Below are 15476 nucleotides of genomic sequence, written 5' to 3'. Positions count from 1 at the left end.
GTTTCCCTTGTATGTGGTGAATTGCTTCTCTCTTGCTGCTTTCAGAACTTGTTCCTTTTCTTCAGCATTTGACAATCTGATCAGAATATGTCTCAGAGTGGGTTTATTTGGATTTATTCTGTTTGGAGTTCATTGGGCATCTATGATTTGCATATTTATGTCATTTAGAAGGGCTGGGAAATTTTCAACAGTGTCTTCAAATACTCTTCCTAGCCCTTCACTCTTCTCTTCACCTTCTGGAACAACAATGATACTTATATTTGTGCGCTTCATGTTGTCTATCTTTTCCCTGAAATCCATTTCAATTTTTTTGATTTTTTTCACCATTTGTTCTTTTGTGCTTTCGCATTCCATCACCCTGTCTTCTAGTTCACCAATTCTTTCTTTTGCCTCGTCAGATCTGTTGCGTATCTCAAGAATATTTTTAATTTGATCAACAGTATCTTTTAATTCCAGAAGATCTGCTATTTTTAAATTAACTGTTTCACATTCTTCTTTATGTTCTTGTAGGGTCTTCATGTCCTTTATATCCTTAGCCATCACATTGATGTTCTTTTGGAGATTTGTGTATACTTCTTTGATTAATTGTTCGAAGTTCTTTTGTCTCCTCTAGTTTTTAAACTTGGACATTGGTTTGTCTGTATCTTCTGGTTTCTTCATATGCTTTAAAATTTTCTGTTGTTCTTGGCCTCTTGGCATTTGATTATCTTGATAGGGTTATTTTAGGATATGCAAGATTATTTGAACATTTATCTGTAATTTGGAAGAGGTACAGATTGGTTGAGTGCACTTTCCTTGTCCTACCAGAAGGTGGTGCTCTTGAGCCACTTCTTACACTCAAGCCACTTCTCCCCCAACTTCGTCTATGCACTGAGCAGGGTTCAAACCAGGTGGAAATCCTATTGGTGCACCAATTTTCCCTGTGCACTGGCGACTGCTAGCCCTGTGGGTGGAGGGTATGCCCTGAGCAGTTTGGCAGGGAACCTACTCCAGGACACAGTGGTCCCGGCAGTTCTCAGGGCTGTAGGTGGCGTACTCTGGGGCTGCAGAGCTGTGTGTCTCACCTCCCAGCTAAATACCCCACAGTCCCTGTCGGCCATGCACCCACAAGTCCCTGGGACTGGGGAAGAGCTCCTAGCACTTCGATGCCATGCCCTTGCCTCTAGGCTGTGCACACTGTGGGCTTCTGCGGAGGAACAACGGATGCTGCACAAGTCCGCCAAATCCCAAGTTGCCTCACAGGAGCTCTCGACTGTGGGGCTGTGAAGGCTTATTTCCCCAGCCAACTGCTGAGATGACTGCATGGGGTGTGGAAAGCTGCCCCCTTTTGTGCTTGTCTACCTGCTCCAACTGCCAGTTCCTGACATGGGGGCTCTTGGCCACAGGGTATGAAGGGTTATTACCCCAGCCAACAGCTGTTAAGGGTGCAAAGGGCATGGAAGGCTGCTCCTTTCTGCACTAGTCAGCTGGCTCCAACCACCAATTCCCTGGCAGCGTTCTGGGCCAAACACTCACCCTTCCTAAACATAGTTTCTCAGCTTCTCCAGCTACGTACTCACTATGTGGCATGGAAGCCCCTACCCAGTTGGTGGCACCCTGGAAATGCTTCTCTGGAGCACTTTCTGTCCTTCATCTAGTGTTTTTCACAGAGGAGAATTTTTCTCTGTCTCTCCTAATCTGCCATCTTACCGGAAGTCCATTGTCCTTTAGCTTTTATATGTCATATCTTATTTTTTTTTCTTTTACCCTTTTAGTTACTGTTACTAATAATCTTCATTTCTACTCTCTCCTCCAAGCCTCTTGCTCCTGTTCTTTTCTTTCAGACTGCAAAACTCCCTTTAGTATTTCTAGGTAGGGCAGGTCTCTTGTTAATGAACTCTCTGAGCTTCTGCTTATCTGTGAATATCTTAAACTCCCCCTCATTTTTCAAGGACAGTTTTGCTGGACAGAGAACCTTGGCTGGCAGTGTCTCTCTTCAGTATCTTGAACATATCCCACTGCCACCTTGCCTCCATGGTTTCTGATGACAAATTGGCACTTAGTCTTATTGGGCATCCCTTGTATGTAGTGAATCGCTTTTCTCTTGCTGTTTTCAGAATTGTTTATTTTTGGCATTTGAGTTTCAGATTAGTATGTATCTGGGAGTAGTCTATTCAGATTTATGCAGTTTGGGGTACACTGCCCTTCTTAGACCCAGGTATCAATGTCTTTCATAAGAGTTGGGAAGTTTCTGGTCATTATTTACTCAAATATTCCTTCTGAGACACCCATGTTTGTGTGCCTCAATTTTTCCCATTATTTTCTCTATCTGCTCTTTTGTTTGAATTCAGATGCTCTGTCTTCCAGATCACTCGTCCCTTTTCTGCCTGTTGAAATCTGCTGTTGTCTGCTTCTACTGTATTTTAATTTCATCTGTTGTGCCTTTCATTCCCGTAAGTTCTATTAATTTTCTTTGCACGCTTTCAAATTCTTCTTTATGTTCACCCAGTATCTTCTTAGTATCCTTTTTCTTTTTAGCCATCTTGCTGAATATGTTTAGGAAATTTGTTTGAACATCTTTCATTAGTTCCAGATTTGGTATCTCCTCTTTTTTTTATTTGCCCCTGTCATTGGGCCATATCTTCCTGTTTCTTAATATGGCTTATTTTTTGCTGATGTCTGGATGTCAGATTATCTGGGTGAGTTTCCTCTGTGGGTCAGATTCCCTCGAAGCTTTTGTTGTTGATTAGATTTGTGTTAATGCTCTTTTTGACGCTTGGTTTGTCAGTATTACCCAACCAGAGCTAGGTCAGGGACCCACAAAGGGGCACATACCAGATCCGTATGGCTCAGGGAGGCCAGGTAAAGATACCTAAAAGCCTTCGATTCCACTTCTGAAGGGTACACTTTCCTGGCCTGCCCAGCATATATGGCTTTTCACCCAAAAGTCTTTTTGATGTTTTCCTGGAGGTGCACTTTCCTCATCTGCCAGCAGATGGGACCCCTAAGCAACCTATTCCCCTCAGCCCTCAGGTGGCAGGCTCTTCTTATCTTCCTGGGGACTCCAGATATTGGTATAGCTGTGCTTGACAGGGTAGGTTGAAACCATGGGTGGTCCCAGCAGTCCAAATTCACTGGCCAAAAGCTAGCACAGTGCTAGACCATGTCGGGCCATATTCTTGGGAGGGTGAACTTCCACTGCCCTTTCAGTCTGGAGCAGCCTGCCCACCAGAAACTGGAGAACTGGATGCTTTCTCTCCCAGGAGAGGGCCAGGAGCCAGGACTGCAGGGGTTACTCATGACCTCTCACTGCAGCTTCCCTGTCTCTTTGTTCTGCCCTTTACTGGGTGTTGTAGAGCACCGTCCCTGATCTCCAGAGCCCCAAAACTATTGTTATGGACAGTTACTGCCTGCTCCCTAGTTGTTCTGGGAGAGAAGTGAGCCCAGCCTCTCTTGAACTGACCATCTTGAATCCCCCTATTTATTTTTTGTGTTGGTGAAAGTATTGAGAGAAACGGGCACTCATACCTACACAGAAACCATATATCTGGGAAGGCAATTTGGTAGAATCTTTTAAAAGCTCCAAAGAATGTGAACCTCCAAGATTATTCCCTCATGATAAATTCCCTGAAGGGATCAAAGACTTAGCTATGAGGAGCTACCAGTGTTAGATGTTTATAAGAATGAAATGCGAGAAACCAAGTGCCCAACAAGAGACTGGGTAAACAAATCATGGTACCCAATTCAGTGGAATATACAGACACCAAAAGTGATTCTGCAAATAACATTTAATGATTTGGAAAGATTTTTCACAATAGCAGATAAGTGAAAAGACTGATTATAGAGCCCCTCTTTGTCTAGTTTCATCTGTGTTAAAAAATACAAACAAGAAAATCTGGAAGGATAATAAATCAGGAATAAACAGTGGTTACTTCTATGTGATGGGATTACAGAGATTTAAAGTTCTTTATCTTCCAAAGTAATGATGTGCATTCATTGCTTTTGCAATAAGAAAACCTGCAAAACAAGTAATAAAAATAGTTTACATGGCTGGCTAACTCTACAGTAATATTGACCCCCTCCCCTCCATCCTTGCTGCTTCAACTTTTCCATTCTCTATAATGGAATCCTTATCTTTCCAGCTTCCCTGACAGACAGGGAGATGAAAGTGGAGATCTCCTGGGTGGAGGCAGTTGATGGTTTTTGGGAAAGCTATGTCTCCTGATAAAAGGAGGGGATGTCACTGACTCCCTGCTTCCCCTCGCTTCCTCCTGAAATGTGAAAGTGATGTCTTGAACAGCAGTAGCCATCTTGTGACCCTAAGGTAGAAAGGGTGCTGGAGCAGAAGACCTGGGCTTTTGTGGCATCTTTGAATGATTTTCTCAACCCTGGACATCCTCATCTTCAAGCTGTTTGTTACGGGTGATAATTTTGATATAGTGGCTCTGGTTAGACCAGTTAAGAATGCTTTGGGCTGCAAGTAACAGAGTTCAGATTTCTCTTTTAGGTCCTAAATTACTCCCACTATTCCATGCTCCCTCCATGGAAAGAAAGAGGGTTGTCCTCACCAAGATACTCTTCCAAAGCTGGTGGTGCCATCTATTTGGCATCAGGACCTGCATTTGTTTGGTGGCTCTGTGAGGAGAGGTACTACATATCTCCTATAGGATGAGGAGAGTGTAAAGCATGCCTGAGTGCCAGGGCAGAGCAGGGTACTGCACGAGATGGAGTCAGCTGTCCCCCAAAGCACCTACTATGTCCTGGGAGTCAAGCATGGTGTTGGGAAGGCAAAAGGCCAAAGTAGACCTGTACCCTGTTTGGATATTACAAAGTTATGAGTAGCTAATTATTTGCTTTATTATACAGTGTTTTAAAAGATGGGGGTGTGGGGAGGTGTGTGTTACGTGAATTTGTGATGGGGAGTCTGAACTTGTCTGAGACTCAAGGTAGGAAGCCTACAAGCCTTTTCTGTGTCCTTAAGCTTAGCAAGATGCACCCAAAATGCCTGGATTTGTCTGTGGCAGCTTCCTTGTCACAAAACCCTATGGAAGGCAAGAACCCTCACCTTTGGGTCTTATTGTCTAAATCAGTAAAATGAGGGTACTATATTAGATGAACTTTTAGCTTCTTCAGAGCTTAAATGAAATGTGGAAGTGGCTGAGAGAGGAGCCATCCATTGGAATAGTGCAGATGCAGCTGGGTTGGTGAATCTGGGGACTGTTAGGAGATAGGCTGTTTATTTCCCAGCCTTGGTGAAGATGGGTCTCATTTATTTATTCAACAAGGATTTATCGAACACTTATTATGCACTTAGCACTATTCTGGGAGCTGGGGATTTACCAGTCAACAAATCAGACAATAATCCCTGGATCACCTCCAATGGTGTAGAAGTAGGAGATGAACGATGACAAGTAAATTATGTAAGAATTTGAAGGAAAAAAAGGCAGGGCAGGGTAAGGGAGAGAAGGGGTTCTTACTGTGGATGGGTGGCGCATGTTGAATAGGGAGGTCTGGGGGGCCCGAAGGAGGAGATGATGACCACAGACACCTGGGGGAAGAGAAATCCCTGAAGGGGAACAGTGTGTGCAAACGCCCCAGGCAGGCCCTTCTGAGGAATGGGGGGTAGGGTAGCGAGAGGGGGGCTGTGAACAGTGGCGGTCAGAGTGATGGGATCTGACTTGGGTTTTCAAAGAATTACAAGGTCAGCCCTTGCCCATTCTATCCATGCAGTCAAAAATCAAGGGGGTCAGCTAATCTATAAAAGCAAATGGCCCCACACTGCTGAGGCCTCTCACCTTTCTTTACCTGTTGTTGCAAGAGCACTCAAATTCCTCTCACATGGGTACCCAATGAATTTTCCACTGCTTATTCTAAAAAAAAAGGGGAGGGGGGTCAGTGGTGGGGAGACCTTGTTGAGGTATGTTCACAGACCCTGAACCTGCCAAGGTAATTTAAGAATAAAGTGTTTATTTACTTTCAGTTTGTTTTGATGTAGGTATTTTTAAATGTGTATTACTTTGTAATCTTAAAAATATTCAAATTGCTAAAAAAAAAAAAAAAAGGCAAGTGACTATCTCTGGGGATAGGAATATAATGCACTTTCATTTTCTATCCTATGCCTATAATGGGTTTTTTTTTTCTTTAAGTTTAGTCTTTGAACAGATGTATCTTTTGTTGTTTGTTTTTTGTCTGTAACCATTGACGGATATTCCTATAGGCAGCATACAGCAAAGACAAACAAAATACACAAGCAAAGATAGATACTGACTGAGTTTCACAGTCATAAGTCAATTCCAAACACACACATAACGATGCCTCTTCCAGTTGGGAGTCAGGCCTGAGGGAACAGCCTGGAATCCTCCTCAGGAAGGTACTGGTGCTTTACTCACCTGCAGGGCTTTGCCTCCTCGGGCTCCAATGTTTCAAGCTAGAGATAGGTGGGAACCTTTAAGGATGGTCACACCTCTGTAGCCAGTGGGAGGAGGAGAGCTGCAAGGAAGGAGAGAGGAGGACAAAGCCCGCTGGGCAGGGTTAGCAGCCCACAACCCACTCACCAGCTGTGTGACCTTGAGCAAGTCTCTCAACCTCTCTGAACCATTTTCTCGCCTGAAAAATGGGAACTACAGTACCTGTCCCCAGGCTGCTGTGAGGCTAAATGAGATGATGCAGGTGAAGTGCCTGGCATGCAGTTAATGCCAGAAGGCTAGCTGTGGTCAGTCCTTGTTCTGGAGAACTAGAGGTTCTGGAACTAGAGGGCCCAGCTGTGTGGCCAAGGGCGGGTTATACTTAACCTTCCTGAGTCTCAAGGATCACCTCCAAAAAATGGAACCCACCTCAAGGCAAAAGAAAGTTTTTCGAGTTTGAATGAAATTACTGCCCAGTCAGTTTAGTCTTTAAGGTGCTACACATTTTAGGTTCAGGCTTTTCCCAAGTTAGCTGCCAACTGTCAACGGCTTTTCATTGCTCAGATGGACTCAGAGTGCTCTGAGCTGGGCACAGCTGACTTTTCTAGTTCCCATTTGTTCACTGTGGAGGTAGCAAATCAAAAGCAGATGTGGAGGCACCACAGGGGCTCAAATCTCTCTGCTCCAGCGTGGAGATGCTCACACCTCTGGAGGCAGGTTCCTTAACCTCTGTCTGCCTCTAGCTCCTTGTGTGGGTTATTGTGAGCTCAGATTAAAGAACTGTAAAGCACTTAAAATGTGCCATGTACTGTTAAGAATTAAACAAATTATGAGAAAAATATATCATCTAAGCCTTTAAGTTGGGGGAAATTGACTTTTACCTTGCAACTTCTCTGCTTTGGGGGATCGGGGAAGATGTCCCATGTGCGGGTATTCAAGTGAAGAAGGGACATGGTGGGTTCCCACAGCCCCAGAACACTTGGGGGTTTGCTTTTAAAGTTCACTTTTTAAAAAAAATTAGGGCACTTACTGTATGTTGCAAACAAAACAGTAGGCAGAGACCGTCTACTACCTCACCATTTCATCATTTGATGCTTGTATTTATTTATTTGCCCTCTTTAACTCTATTTCAGTGGTTCTTAAACTTGAGCCAGCATCAGATCCCCGGGAGGGCTTAACACACAGATTGCTGGGCCCCACCCCAGAGTTTCCAATCCAGCAGGGCTGGAGGACTTGCCTCTCTAACTAGCTCCTTGGTGCTGCTGGTCCAGGGACCACACTTCAAGAACCACTGTTCTATTTGGTATTAAATTTTACTGAGGAAATCTCCCTTCTAAACCCAGCTCTCCCAGGAGTGCTGACTGGGGTCAGCAGGTGGTGACCAGTCTGAGAGGACAAGATGGTATGTGGCCCACAAATTCCCTGTACCCCCAAGGCTTCTGGTTGGCTGCAATGGGCTAGCAGCAAATGTAGGGCCCCAAGGAAGTTATAGTCTAACTTCAGTGGAGATCACTAAATCCAGGCTTCAGAAAAGAAAGGGGGAGGGTAGGGCAAATTCTCCAGTTTCTGGCCAGGCTGCATCAAGTCTACCCAGCTGGAGGGTATGGAATGTGCAGAGGAAGGGAGACTGTTCTCAGTGAGGCAGGGTGCATTTTGGAAAAGAAGCCACATTGTGGGCAGAGGCGTGTGGATCTCGGCTAAGACTCTGGCTAGCGCTGAGAGCCGGAAGGCCTGTGCACCCCTAGGCTGGGCTCCCGAAAACATTCAGTGCTGATGGACAGGGGTTTGCCTCTGCAGCCTCAGACCTCTGAAGCTACTGTGCAACATCAAATGAATTCACCAGCTTAACAACAAAATTCAGTGGTGATTCCTCTGGTTCTTAAACGGTTTTCAAAACCCACATTCTCTCTGGACGTGGCCCCATTTTAGATTTGATTAGGTTTTTAATCAGGTTCTATTATGAAGTGCTTTAAACAAGGTTAGAATCTAGCCTTTTAGAAAGGCAATGGGGGAGAACACTCCCATGTCTTCCCAGGTTAAGAAAGCAGAGTGGAGGTCTCTAAGAATGGTGAGGGCTTTGTGGAGTGCATCAGAGTCCCCCTGGAGGGCTTCTGTGCTCAGTTCTGCCCCCTTCACTCTGATCCTCAGGGGCATGGAGTGGTGGCTCAGGGTGCGGACGGGCCTTGTTTTTGTCCAGCTCTCTGGCTTTCTGTGGAACAGCAGTCAAAAGCCCTGTGAAAACACTGCACAACCCTGAGGATACACAGAGCTGGGGTGCATCAGAGTGACCTTGGGCCTGTCCTATAGAAAGTCAGAGATGGACATTCTCCTCTTCTTAGCTGCAGAAAGGACCCAGCCACCCAGTCTTGGAAACTTCTGCCTTGGCTCTGAAACATGGCGGTGGCCATGTAAGCTTGAAATTAGGCATAAAAGCACCCCCGTTATTTTTCCAAACCTGTCAGGTCCTGGCTTTGAGGACCTGGGGAAAGGAAGCCCTCAGTCAGCCCAGGTACAAGCACGTCTCTCCCCGAGTGCCTGGCAGACCGATGGCCAGAGAACAAGCTCTTCGCGTCTGGTTCTCACCCAGCGTTCAGATCACTGGAACACACGCCCAGTGAAGAGTGGAACGATAACCCCAAAAGAAGGCAGCTGCTTTCTAGGAAATCTAGGAAATAGATGCATTCCCTGGATATGCTGCTACAAGAGGCCCTCCCCTCTGCAGGAATGTTTCCCGAAGCCACCATCCTTATAATGAACTATTATTCCCTTTCCTCCCACTTTGTCCTATTCAAAAGCTACCATTGCTACGTGTCAAAACAAATGTCCCAGCTCCGCCAACTGCTGTGCATTTCTAGCATCTGTGAAGAAATGTTTAGTTTAGTGGCGCTTAACCCTTCTGAGGGGCCAAAACTCCATTTTCGCCGCGGGAAGCCCGGTAACGCCGTTTTCTCTGTGGGAGGCTAATGCTGCCAGGAGTGACTTTTTCTTTACAAGTGGAGCTATTTGTGTTGGGGAGCGTGGGCTACGGAGCAGCCTCGGAGGGCCTGCGTTTGGTGGCGCCCTCCCAGGCAGGATGGACACGGGAAGCCGCGAGCGATCTGGACTGAGCAGAGGGTTCCGGTGGGGGGCGGAGAGGGGGGCGCGGAGCCCGGCGGGGGTCCCTCGCTGCGCCGCGTGGTGGTGCTGCTGCGCTGCCTGCGGTGCGGTGCGACCCTGGTGTTGTGAAGTAGCCGTTCTCTGATTGGCAACGGCCTGATTCACAACACCAGCTGCCCCACCACACCCTGCCGGGGAGGTCGCGGGGTCACCTCTGCTGCTGCTGCTTTGGGGTCCGGTGGGGGGATGGGGGTGAGGTGGAGAGAGGGCAGAAAGCAGCTGTGGGTTAGAACAGGAGAGCAAACAGTCAATCATCCCCTCCCCCTCCCTACCCCCATCCAACAGACATTACTTTTTTGTTTTGTCGTTGCCAATTCTCCCATCTCATAGAGTTCATGGGCGGGTCTCAGTGGCTCCAAGAAGCCCTGGACTCTCAACACAAAATCATGCACTGGTGCTTCTCTGGGAAGAGGGTCTACTGCCTTCAACAAATCCTCAGAGGGAAACACAACTGTCATAAACGTTGAGTATCTCTAACTTGCGAGGTACGGTAACAAAATATTTTTCAGGCCCATCAGTAAACTCCTTCCCACCCCCAACACTTATCTCTTGCCAAACATAGAAACCAGAGCGTTCCTGCCTCATTGTCTGCTGAGACTCCCACCCTCTTGATTTGTGTGCAGGCTGGGTCCCCAGACCTCCAGGGCCACACCCCAAGTAGTGCAAGTGTCTTCTGAGGATGACTCTGGTTCAAAATGGAATCCTTTTCTACTGGAAAATTTCCGTGTCAGAGACAAAGTCCCACCCCCGGCAGGTGAGCTGATAAGAGGCGTCTGCTGGGTGTCACCTCCATTTTTCCTCTCCCTGTGGTCTCCTGTGAACAAAGAGAGGGACATTTCCAAGAGACCTACCTAGTAGAAACTGCCTTTCTCTTCTTCCTCTTTCCTCTTCCTTGTGCAAAGTGAAACGACTCAAGCCTGAGACTCAGATCTTGGCAGCCCCGACATGGAGGGAACCAGCCAGGGATGAATCCCCTGATTCCTCCTGGTTCCTAAACCTCGTCTGGATCTCTGCGTCCTTCCGCCTTTCCATCTGAAGAAACACATTTAAGTTTACAGGTCAAGAGGGCAAAGAGGTTTGTTCCTGGGAAAGTGAAAGCAAGTGGGGCCTTGGATTTGTGCCACTATCACCCTTAGGTCCTGACTCTGTTCCCCCAACTGGAGGTACAAGTGTGGCCGCTGTACCACACCTCAAAGGGGGTAATTCTGCAGGGAATGGCTGAGGAGATAGCGCGCTTGAGGTCAGAGCCAGGGGGTGGGGGGGAACCTGCCTGTCTACACACACCCATTCATTCCAACCCTTCCTGTCCCCACTGTACCTGAGAAGATCACTCCCCAGAGGAGCTCATGAAAAAGAAAACAGGTACTCATAGTGCTAGGTTGTCAGTGTGCCGGGTGGTGGTTGAGGCCATTCTGATGTACCCTTTGCTTGATGCATCCTCCTGATGGGAGGCTCACCATAGTGCAGCCTCCTTGGTGAAGATCTCTACCATTACCACTATGTTGGTATATGCCAGGTGCTCCCCATGCATGATCCTCAGTCTCCCTGTCGATAAAATGGGAGCAACAGTGCTTACCTCACGTGGGGACCATTAGGATGCAGGTGACTCGCCCGAGATCTCACAGCCAGTAAGGGGCAAGGCTGGGATTTGAACTCAGGTCTCTGATTTGGAAGCCACATATTTCCACCACTGTCCCAAGCCCTCCCTCTGCCTGTGAAGGGGGTGGGAGGGGATATGAGATGGTTGCAGCAGAAATCCCAATGGCCTTGGGCCACAATTCCCATTCCCACCCCTCATTTGCAGTGCTCCAGAGCTGTCAAGAGAAAGAAGCTTGTGGGAGGAGAGCCCTCAGCAAATTGCTTCACCAGCCACCCACACAGTGGGTGCACAGTAACTGGGGTAGGGAAAAAGGACCCCATCTCAAAGCCATCCTTGCCTGGCTCAAGACAAGACAAGCTGCATGTGACTCATGACCACTCTCCTGAGTGGGGGCTGCATCTTTGGGTCAGCTCTGGGGAGAAAATCTCTGCTAGGAATGAATCAAATGCCTGATGCTGTGTGGTGGGCAGACGGAAGGGGATCATTTCGCTGTTCTCATAACATAAATTCTCTCTTCCTGCCTGCAAATAAGTAATGCTTTATCACAAACCCTTTGTTCTATGAGAAATCTCACAGGGAGGCTTAAATTTCACAGATCTCCAGAAATCTCGGTTTGACTCTTTGAATTTGAAAAAGAGGGAGGGAGGCGATAGAGCAGGAAGGGTGGGCTTGAACTTAGGCAAGACCTGGGTTCAAGCCCCGCCCCAGCACATTCTAATACCAGGGTCTTTGGACAGCTTATGTAACCTTTGGGGGCTCTGGGTATTTAACCCTTTTACAAAAATGAGGAAAGTACTTCATGGGGTTGAGAATCAAATGAGGCCAATATAGAATGTATACTTAGAAGCATGCAGGAAGCTGCAGTGTCATCATTCCCTTTAACGCTTAAATGAAAGGCTACTTCAAAAGCGACCAAAACAAACACCTCCAAGGAAGGAGCCAGTCTCCCTGACTCAGTCCCCTAAAGTGTGGGAAACACATCCTGAATACAAAATAAGGGCGGGGACTCAGGATTCAGGGCAGTCATGCAAACCAACAAAAGCGGAGACTGGCCAAAAAGAAACAAGGCAGTCAACCTAAGAACCACTGGCAGTCACTGCGTTTTGCCTTCCTCTCGGCAGAGGCCGGACCTGGGCTCTTCTTCCTAGAGCTGTCCCTGATCCAGGGGCCCAGTCTCTCTACTAGAGAAACCCGGCAGTAAAATGACATTGGAAATTTCATTTTGGTATCTGCCTGGATTTTATCACCGTTGCAAAATTATGTAATGTCGATTGATGTGAAAATAGCGTTTGAAGTTTAATCCCTATTTCCAGGTGTCAAAAAACACTTTTAAATGAACAGCTCTTTGGCCCAAAATGGCTCTTGCCTGCTGCGTGGTTCTTCGTTACCCAATCGAGAAAAATCACATTTTCCACTTTCTGCCATCTATCTTGGAACCTGCTTTATTTTAAGGATGCAAACTTGGCAAGTTCCTAGTTCTGGATGTGGTACAGAAGTTCTGCCAAAGTTCTTGCAGAGTCGGGGGAGGCAGAAACTTTGACTAATCCATTAATCATAGGTTAACAGTATGGCCTTGGAGAAGAGAAATGTCTGGATTTTCACATTTATAATCAAAGCAGCCTTGCTGGAACATTAGCCATAATCTCTACACTTGGGGCCAATGTGATCCACAGAATTACTACGCTGGGGATTTCTACCAAATGTAGGTTGCCCTGTGCCAGACTCCCAGACACGGAGCCAGGCGTGCAGCTCACTGTGGGTCAGGGACGGGAGGACAGCGGACATCCGGGCCAGGCCTGGCTCCAAGCACAACATATGCCTTAACTCCTTGATTCCTTACCACATCATGAGGTTCATGATCTATCACTGTGCCCAGGTGATTAGGAGGTTCAGAGGGATGAAGGAATTTGTGTGAGGTCAAGGAGCAGAGGGAGGAGCATGGGGGAGTGGGTCTTGGGCTTCAGCTCCAGCTCCAGCTCGGCTGCCAGCTTGCCTCCCAGGTGGACACGGCCGAACCCAGTGCCTCTCCCTATTCAGAGTCCTCCTCTGTTGACAGAGGGGCAGAAGGACCCTTCCCAGTATGCAGGCTGGGTGCCTGCGGTCCGGACACATAGTATGGCCTAGTGGGTGACACCATGGTTAGACCCTGGGGCTCTGGAAACAGACCGGGCTGGGTTTGCACTCTGTCCCTTCCTACCTGTGCTCCTAGAGCAAGTTACTGAAACCTTCTGGGCCTCAGTTTCAGCATCTGCAAAATGCTGATTAATGGGGTAATAAAATCAGAACACCTGGCACACAGCAAATGCTCAGTAAATGTTAAGTATTTGATGAGTGTTGGGGCCAACTGAGTTAATGTGGCTGGCTTTCTGAGCACTGGCTAGACATCAAAATTCTTTCTTGTGGGCCTGAACTTTCTGCAGACTGCCCTGAGGACTAACAGCTTCTCATTCTGAGAATGAGCAAGTTCCGGAAAGTGGGATTAGCTCCTTGTAAAATAAAGCAGGGGCCATGAATTGCCACGGCAGGGTGCCCAGAGCCTTCAGCAAAGTTAATGTGTTCTTTTGGGCAAGACTGTTACGTGGGATGGAGACGTCAGTACGAGGTGAAAGCTGCACAAACCCGAGGAAGTGAAATACCACGAGGCCACCTCCTGGCACTATCCTTGCATCTGATGGGCAAAAGGTGACCCGGGAGTAAGTGAGGAACTGGGATCATGAATACTCCTATTTTCAGCCAACTCTGCTTCTTGGTTCTGACTCAAGCCCTCCAGAGCTCAAGGAGAGATCAAGAGATGACTGTCTCCAAAGTAACAAATGTCCTTCATGTTTTAACCAAATGCTTTCAAGGAGATGGCGTCCCTCAAGGACTGGACCTATCCACATCCCTTTCTTTCCTCTCCTTCCTCCTCCCTCATCTCTCTCCTCCTTGCTCTCTGGGGTTTCTGAACTTCTCAAATGTGTTCCCTCCCAACACCAGTCCTTTGTGCGAGCTTGTGCAAGCAGCTCCCTCCCCTAGCCCCATGTGGCAAAGTTTAGTATCAACTTCTCCTTCAGATCTCAGCTCCAAAGTCACTTCCGAGACCCTCAGCCCCTCCCTGGACCAGAATGGATTCCTCTGTAACATGCTCTCCCAGCATCCTGTACTCTTCCTTCAAAGCACTTACCAGGTAGGGCGAGAACTGACATCTCCACTCAACTCTGAGCTCAACATTGGACCCCAGCACCGGCCACGTGGGAGACACCTGATAAATAATAGTTAAATGAATGATTCAAACCAAGACTTTTGTGGCCTAGCTACTCTTTTCTAAGAAGCTTAAATGAATCCCTCAGGAGAATCAAAATGGCATAAATATACTACAGATGTACAGTGTTATTTTTTAATGACCCTGCCTCCAGGCAAACCCGACCCTGATCCATAGGGAACCAGAGGGATTCTTCCAGAGGGTAAACCTGACCTAGCTTAACTTTTCCAAGGCTCCGCATGGCCCCCCATGGCCCCCAGGACAGAGTCCCAGATTCTGAGACCCCTCACTTCCCTCACTTCCTCTGAGCTCCTTTTCCTGTCTGCCTCTCAGCCCTCTCTCCCACTTTTTGGTGAAGCAAAACTTTCAATGCCTCTATCACAGGCCGTGTGCATGCTTCGGTGGCTTTGAGCCCTGACAGGAATGTTCCTCGGCCCCCTCTATTCAGCAAACTCCTCCTCATTCCTGCAGTCTGGGCTTTTGAGTCGGCTCTCAAGAAAGTCTTCCTTGACTGGTGCTCAGCCCCAGCTCTTTGCCTGACCTCTGTGACTTTACACCTTCTGTGTTACTTCCATCATCATTTAGCTTTTCAGTTTGTCTTACTAGATGATGACCCTGAGGACAAAGGCCACCCTGGCATCCCAGAGCCCACACAGCACCCAGAACACAGGGGCCTTCAGCCTGGACATGCTTTTGTTCAGTGAGGAAGTCCCGGAAAGCTGGGGTGAGTGGACATTATGATGATGAATTTTTTTTCTTGTCCCCTATAAACCATCAAAATGTACTGAAAATCTCAATATTTTGTCATTGAAGTGACATTTCTTCATGTCCATGGACACCCCACACCCCTAGCCTGGACAATGCAGTACATTTCTCACTTGTGTCTCAGAACCCACTCCTGTCCGTCTGTGACTCATCCTTCACACGGCAGCTTGAGTGATCCTTTTTAAACATGAATCAGATCATATCACTCTCCTGCCTTGGATCCTCATTCACTTCCCATCATACCCAGAATAAAATCCACATTCCCTGCAAAGGCCCACAGGCCCTGGTTGTCCAGCCTTGCCCACCTACCCACCCGCATCTCCCCCTCCTC

At 47.5% G+C, this 15476-nt stretch overlaps 2 long non-coding RNA genes across 2 annotated transcripts; both read right to left on the bottom strand.

Annotated features, from left to right (window-relative positions):
* Positions 1-3574: 3574 nt before the first annotated feature.
* On the bottom strand, positions 3575-9579 carry LOC119543643. Its single transcript, XR_005218674.1, has 3 exons — positions 6369-9579; positions 5785-5849; positions 3575-3996 (listed from the first exon to the last, which is right to left on the bottom strand). It is a non-coding gene; the product is annotated as an uncharacterized LOC119543643 (long non-coding RNA).
* Positions 9580-9662: 83 nt separating this feature from the next.
* On the bottom strand, positions 9663-14692 carry LOC119543652. Its single transcript, XR_005218677.1, has 3 exons — positions 14303-14692; positions 10858-11084; positions 9663-10571 (listed from the first exon to the last, which is right to left on the bottom strand). It is a non-coding gene; the product is annotated as an uncharacterized LOC119543652 (long non-coding RNA).
* Between the last annotated feature and the right edge of the window lie 784 nt (positions 14693-15476).

The sequence above is a fragment of the Choloepus didactylus genome, chromosome 1 (assembly GCF_015220235.1).
Source record: "Choloepus didactylus isolate mChoDid1 chromosome 1, mChoDid1.pri, whole genome shotgun sequence".
Classification (NCBI taxonomy): Eukaryota; Metazoa; Chordata; class Mammalia; order Pilosa; family Megalonychidae; genus Choloepus; species Choloepus didactylus.
The sequence above is the reverse complement of the archived record's forward strand: the minus strand, read 5'-3'. Positions and strand labels throughout refer to the sequence as shown.